Here is a 6,824-nt window from a genome sequence, read left to right on the forward strand (position 1 = left end):
AGATTGTGGTGTGAATGAGGCAGCGCTTCGCCTGAGATGAATCTAGTACAACTTTCTTTTGCTTCTTTGAGCGTCCCAGTGAGCTGTCAGTCAAAATAAACAGTCACAGATGGAGAGGGGTAGGGAGGGCTTTAGCTGTGGCTTTACCATCCAAGGTATACGCTGCCAAAAGTCAATTGTCTGATACAGGGAGGCCAGGGGATGGCCTCATGCTCAGCTGCGTCTCCTGAGTTCAGAGCCAGACGCCTCTACATCACATGCAAAGCGTCACACCAAGTGTTTATGTTTCAAATAAACACTGCAGATAGATTCAAATTTCAAGCCTCAATCCACCCAGAAACAAAACAAAAAGGAAACATGTCTCGTGATAGATGGAAGAGTGTTAAGGTTGTTTAAAGAGATTAAATATTTGTTCAGTGCTGTTTTTTGACATTGATTTTAATCCAGCATTTGAGTGCAACATTCATATTTGTAACATTCACACCTGCAGGATGGCGCCAGCTTGTGTAAGTGTTTACCTCTGCTGTTCTGTCTTCTGTCATGGAGCATCAAACAGAAAAATACATAGAAGTAGAGGTGAATTTTATTGTAGTTTGATACACTGCGTGTGCTGCTTTCTTCAATCAATAAGTTTGGCTGAAATTTATGAACCAAAGCATTCAGTTGTTTCATTATTAATGCAAAATGTAAATCCAGCCTGATTCAGTGACTGAATAAGCTGAGAAAATAAAATAAATATGACTCAACCCAACCCAGCACATGCACATGCACAAGCACAAGCACACACAATGCATCTGTTTATCGTCTGATGGCTCCGATTGGCTGTGTAAACTCGGGGGAGGAGGAGGAAGAGGAGGAGAGTCAGAGCCTGGCTGGTAGGATGATGAAGAGAGCCAGCATCGGCCGGACTTTTCCCCGACTCCTCTCCAGCTCAGCCCTGAGGGAGCCGCGGCCAGAGGGAGGGGAGCACAAACTGGATGACGGAGTTGTAAAATCGAGAACCAACACCCAGCACAGTGTGTTTTAAAGTCGTCTCTCCACATGGAGCTCTGGGATTCTTCTCCCTGAAGTGTTGTTGTCTATCTCTGGACACGCCCTGATTTATGATGCTGTTGAGATTTGGGGGAAGTGAACGAGCCTTGAAGCCATTTGCACTTTTTTTCCACTAGTTGAGTTGGGGCTTGGATATAAAGTCACATGAAAACAGGAAGGTGATAGACTGTAATGGAAACTCTGTCTGATTGGCTCAGCCACCGCTGATATTAGTGGGTGCACTATAAAATCACTGGGGTTCAGCCCACGTGAACAGAGGACACTGTGTGTTTTATAAAGCTAAGGGAGGAATGCAGAGGCCTGAACACATGTAGCCCCTCATCCCACCCAACCGAGTATGAAGTATGAGCAACATGTTGAATATCCCTCAGTATAGCTGCGTCCTTAAAAACATTTTGAAGTGATGTCATTGCCGCTGAGATGAGTTACCAAGTACACTCTCTGGCACTCGCTTATAACCTTTAAACTTAATAACTAATATCTGCTAAAGTAGAGTAGAGTTTAATTTAAAGTACAGCTGAGGATGTGAAAAGTTGAAATTAGTTTTGGAGAAACACGGAGATGTTCAGAAAAATTACTTTTGTACATGCAAGGTTGACGCATATTAAAAAAACGACTTAAGTTTGCCAACTACAGGCGTCGCCGGATGAAAGAAATGTGTCAGACAAAAGGAAGCGCTTATTCCCAGATAATTATCAGCCAAAATATTTGAAGGCATCAAACTCAGAGACTGTCCTTCAGCTCCTTTCTGTCCAGGCAGTGAATGAGTGGCACTGGTATTACTCATTATGTCAGGGGAGAGGGAAGATTAAGTTGAATGAGGACTGGAAGGTCAAAGATCAAAGCTGGCCTATGGGAGGTGACCCTTTGTGATCCCTAACTTCCTGGTCATCTTTGGAGCGTTTCACTCCACAGTTGGCATGCAGAGTCAACAAAACAAGGGGAGTATTGTATAGACATGCAGCCTCCTCTTGGGATGGCGCCAAGTCTATGTTGGCAAGGATGTAGCCTCAATGTGAGATCAACATCTGAAGCCTCTTTTTATCAATCCCAGGTTCACTGATAAATTGACTGTTCCCACCAATGAGTGACATTCACTGTTGAATGGAAATTAAATAGATTTTAAATGGACGATTTGTTTTAATATGCTTAAATATCACATTATTTATCCACAACTTACCAAAAGTTTATGCATGGGGCTTTACATTTGACAGTGACCTTTAACATTTGGGAGTATGGAGGAGTGCAGCATGCGTGGAGGTATATGGAGTGCTCTCCTTCCTTCAGTGTCAGCCAGCCGTGGGCAGGCCTTGGAAAGGAAGCAGCTTCTGGCAGAGTTGAGGGGGTAGAGAGCAGCACAGAGCCCCCAGCCCCATCCTATGTGGTCATGGCTGAGTGCAGGCCAGGCCAGACCTCCTGGGGACACACATGGCTGCAGGAACCGATCCCCTCTTCAGCAGAGTGAGACAACTGTTAGCACAGCACCGCTCAGACAGAAGGGAAGAATGGAAAATGAGGGGATGAATCATTGTTTCTGATGCTTGTGGCAAAAATGAGGTCTCCGTGTTCAGATTTTAGCGTTACATGCTGTTTGCAGAAAACAGCACATCAAAAGGAATCGTGGTGGAAGCTGATATGATTGCCCAACTATGTTCTCAAATTGTAACTGGAAAAGAAAACATCAAAACTTCTCAAATATAGCTCTGCTGTTTGTTCATCGGTAGCAAAAAGAACAATAAAAGGTCTGCTGAATTTGTGTCTGCTGCTGGGTTGAAGGTTGATTTAGCAATTGTGGCTCTGCAAGATGGAAAAACAACATATTTTAACGCTGAAGGCTTGAGTCCTGCCCAAAGAGGTTATGACACAATCTCCAGATTTATAAAGGAAACTGCTCGTTGCAGGAGCTGCTTCCCCCCTGGAATAACTTTTCCATCTTGAGAAAGCCACACTCTGACATACCTGCTGCAATTCCTGAGCGGGAAGACTGGACTGATGTTTCAGAGGATGGGCTAATTTTTCACAGTCCCTCCAGCTCAGGCATCTGAAGGTCTTTAAAGCAAGGACACCGGAGAAGCTCCCTGCTCCTCCCCCCACCACGTGTATGCGTGAGTGTGGTGGGTGTGTGTGTGTGTGTGGTCTCCTGCTGCCGGCCCAGCAGTTCCAGAGTTTAGAGGTCAAGAGGTCAACACTGGGTACTGGAATGTTTATGTTTGCCGCTCCTGTTAGCACCAATATCCGTAGTGCTGTTGCGTCTTGCTTTCTCCTTAATCTATCTTTCAGAGCACAAAGGGTGAAAAAAAAAAGTTTCCTAATGATAACATTTGTGAGTCTGACTGTCTTCCACTTTGTTTGGTTTATACGGCAGACTAGACTGAAGGCAGACACGGAGCGTTTGAAAAGGTGAAGACAAATTGCTGGGGTAATAACTGTTGAGATTTAATCAATGAAAAGAGCAAAGGAGAAACTTCTTGACTGACAAATGTACAGTGATGATCGTTAATTCATCTGACTTGCAGTCAAACTTTATCTCGGCACGACCTGGTAGAACAGAACTGAGCAGAAGAAAAAGGGTATTGACAGTTCAGAATTTTTTTTTTTTTTGCACCGACACTTATCACTGAGGACAGAGCTTATTCCCTGGAAGAGGAATTTCTTTCTTGCTTGCATGAAAGCTTAACTTGGCACACTTAAGATTCTATACATCTTTTATGGGCGGGTCCTCTCACTGGGGTACAGTGTGCCCTCCCAGACACTGTGAACACATTTGGTCAGAGATATGTGTATCAAAGCATGGGAAAGGATGTCTGGAAGGCATCCAGTTTTTTCATTCTTGCTTCCAGCCACAAACACACAGTTGGGGCTTTTCGAACCATGGCACTCGCCTTCTAGCTCTATGCCAGAAAACAACTCCACACACTCTCATACACATACACATACACAAACACACACACACACACACACACACACACACACATACATACACACACCACCACACCCGCACACTCCCCCATCTCTCCTCCACAGTGCAGAACTGCACAGCAGAAACGGCTGTTTGTTTATGACCCATTAAAAAAAAAAAGGACTCACAAACTACGGCTGCCAACATAAAAGAAAATTGCTGGAGCTGCTTGGGGAGTGGTCTGACTTTTTTTTTTTAGTGGGGGGCTCACATGCTTATATGTGTGTCTATGTGCGTGTGTGTGTGCGTGTGTGGGAGGGGACAGGGAACAGAGCAAGGCAAAGGGCGGTACATGAACAATTTTGTATTCTGTTTCTCTTTTTCCCCCATCCCCCATTTTTTAAACTTCCCTCCTCTCTCTCTCTCTCTCTCTTTCTCTTTTACCTCCCTCCACCCCCCCACCACCTTTCCTTCCCCAGTCCCCTCCGCCAGCAGGTTGTTTAATACTTTCCAGATTTCAGCATGCCGTCGGCCTCCTGGAAGAGCTGCAAGTCTGCTGATGGAATTTGGTGGAAAAGGTTGTGGGTCCAGGAAGGGGCTCCTGACATAACAAACCTAAAGGCAATGAGCGCCTCCCATTGGTGGCTTGAGTAAGTTTCTTTTTTTGAATGTGAGTTTGAAACCAAAGGGAAATGACATTTGACAGGCTCTGAAGCAGATGAGGAACTACATCCAGGGTGTTGGAGAGGGAGAAACAGCTGCAGGCCAGACTCAGGTTACAATGAGTTTCTATAGGAGGGTAGGAAGGTGAACTGAGCCTCCTGAACAAATCAGCCTGTCTCCAGTGTCAAGTTCAAATGTGTGGGACAGCATCGCCAGTTGTTTTCACATCCTGCCTCTTACTACAAATCACCCAATATGTCAGTCTCGCTGATGAGTGTGAGACTTTTTCTTTTTAAAGCAGGGCAGGAGTCAGGGGAGACACGAATGAAACACAACAAACTCATCAATAATTAAATTTTTGGTTCATGAGATGATACAGAAGGGTTGAAACGATCTAATTAAATTTCAAAGTCAAATCAGCCTTTGCGCTGACACACCCCTCAGCAGATGTGAACATCACACGGCCACTAGATGGCAGTAGATAACAAGACTTTAACAAAGTCATTTGTCCCAACCAGCCACTCAGCAGCACCAGAAAATGATATACAGTATGATTCATTTAAAAGTAGCAATTAAAAACTGGAACTTATGAAACAAATGCAAATGTGGTGACTTGTGAAGATTTAGTATTTCCTTCCCCAAAAAGCAAACAAAAAAGAAATTCAGATTATCTGAGGAGAGTAATGACTTTATACAGAGAAAAGAGGGATCAATAGCACTGCTGGTTTGTATTGACCACAACAATCAATATAAATGGCCTGTTTCTACCACAAGTCTAAGAATAATGACTTTTCCGGGCCCTCCAGCAGATTGGACGCTGGTATAATGTGACTGTGAAAAACTGAAAGTGGAAGGAGATAAAGCATCCCCTAAAGTAGAGATGAAAGATTGAATCGAACATACAAAAAAAAAGAGAAAAAGATACCAAAAGTAAGATGGAGCTGTGTTCTCAGCGTGCAGTTTGTTGTGTGGAGGGAGGCAGGGGCCAGACCTTGGACTGTCTGCAGAGAGAGTTAACAAAACAGAGTGCACTGAACTTTGACCGAAAGCTGGAGAGGGGAGGTTCAGCCGTGTGTGAAGAGCCGAGGCGTGGTGTGTAAAAATCAGAAGCGACAGAACAATTCTGGGTCCATGATGATGAGTGGGGTCTCGTTCTTACTCGGTTGCCAGACTCATCCATCGTCCAATCAGGGGGCAAATTACCTGAATGCTTAACCTTCCTTCCTATATCTACCCATCCTTCACCCCCCCTCACATCTGTACTATTGAGAATATAGCTGCTCCATGGGGGGGGGGTATCAAAAACAACAGCTTTGACAGTAAGCCTTACCTTCTGACACACACACATTTACCCATGAGTCATCACACCACTTCCAGCTTGTATAGTTAATACTTAAGAGACCCATCCAACTAAAGGCCTCAATTGCTTCCTTCCTTCCTCTTCTGGGAGAAACAGAGAATAGTAACAGGAAAAGGAGAAGGCACTCAAGGAATTCCTTTGTTAATGCTGCTGATTGAGTAGCATTTCTGCTGCATTATCCTCTGATGAACTGGGACGAAAAAAAAAGGCAATGAAATACACAGCAGTGAACATGTTCAGGCTTTCTTTTATTGAAAAATATAGGTTATTTTGGATAATACAGAAAAAAGGCTGTAACTATACAGTAAAAGAAGACAACGGTAAGGCATAATATACATCATATAGAACGACGCAACAAAGACGACTCCCCATTCGCACAAATCTAACCCTGGGAATTACCTGAATATATTATGTAGTGTCTGAATGATCGGAAATATAAATATCCAGTTATGCAAAGTCAGTCTTCCCCTCCCCACCCCCCAACGTCGCCGCATGATATGACATCATAAAACACTACTTATTTCCATTTGATTCTTTTTAACCTGCAAGCTGAACTCAATCTTCACTTAAATTCAACAGAGATTACAGAGAAAGGAAGTGACAGACAGATGTGGCAGGTTCTCCCCAAAAGTGAGCTTCATGACTGAAATCACCTTTTTTTTTTTTTGGCTCAAAAAATTACATTTTGGCACATGTCAGTTTGAGTTAAGGCAGTGAAATCAATCAGCACAAGTGAGCCTCAATACTTCTGGTCACGGCTTGTAATGATGCAAGAGATACAGTCAAGCTGCAATGACTATGCAACTTGAATAAAAATAGCAATCTTTTACTAAACGTCCTTGCATCTAT

Source organism: Trachurus japonicus, chromosome 8 (assembly GCF_045865225.1).
Source record: "Trachurus japonicus isolate A0001 chromosome 8, Traja_1.0".
NCBI lineage: Eukaryota > Metazoa > Chordata > Actinopteri > Carangiformes > Carangidae > Trachurus > Trachurus japonicus.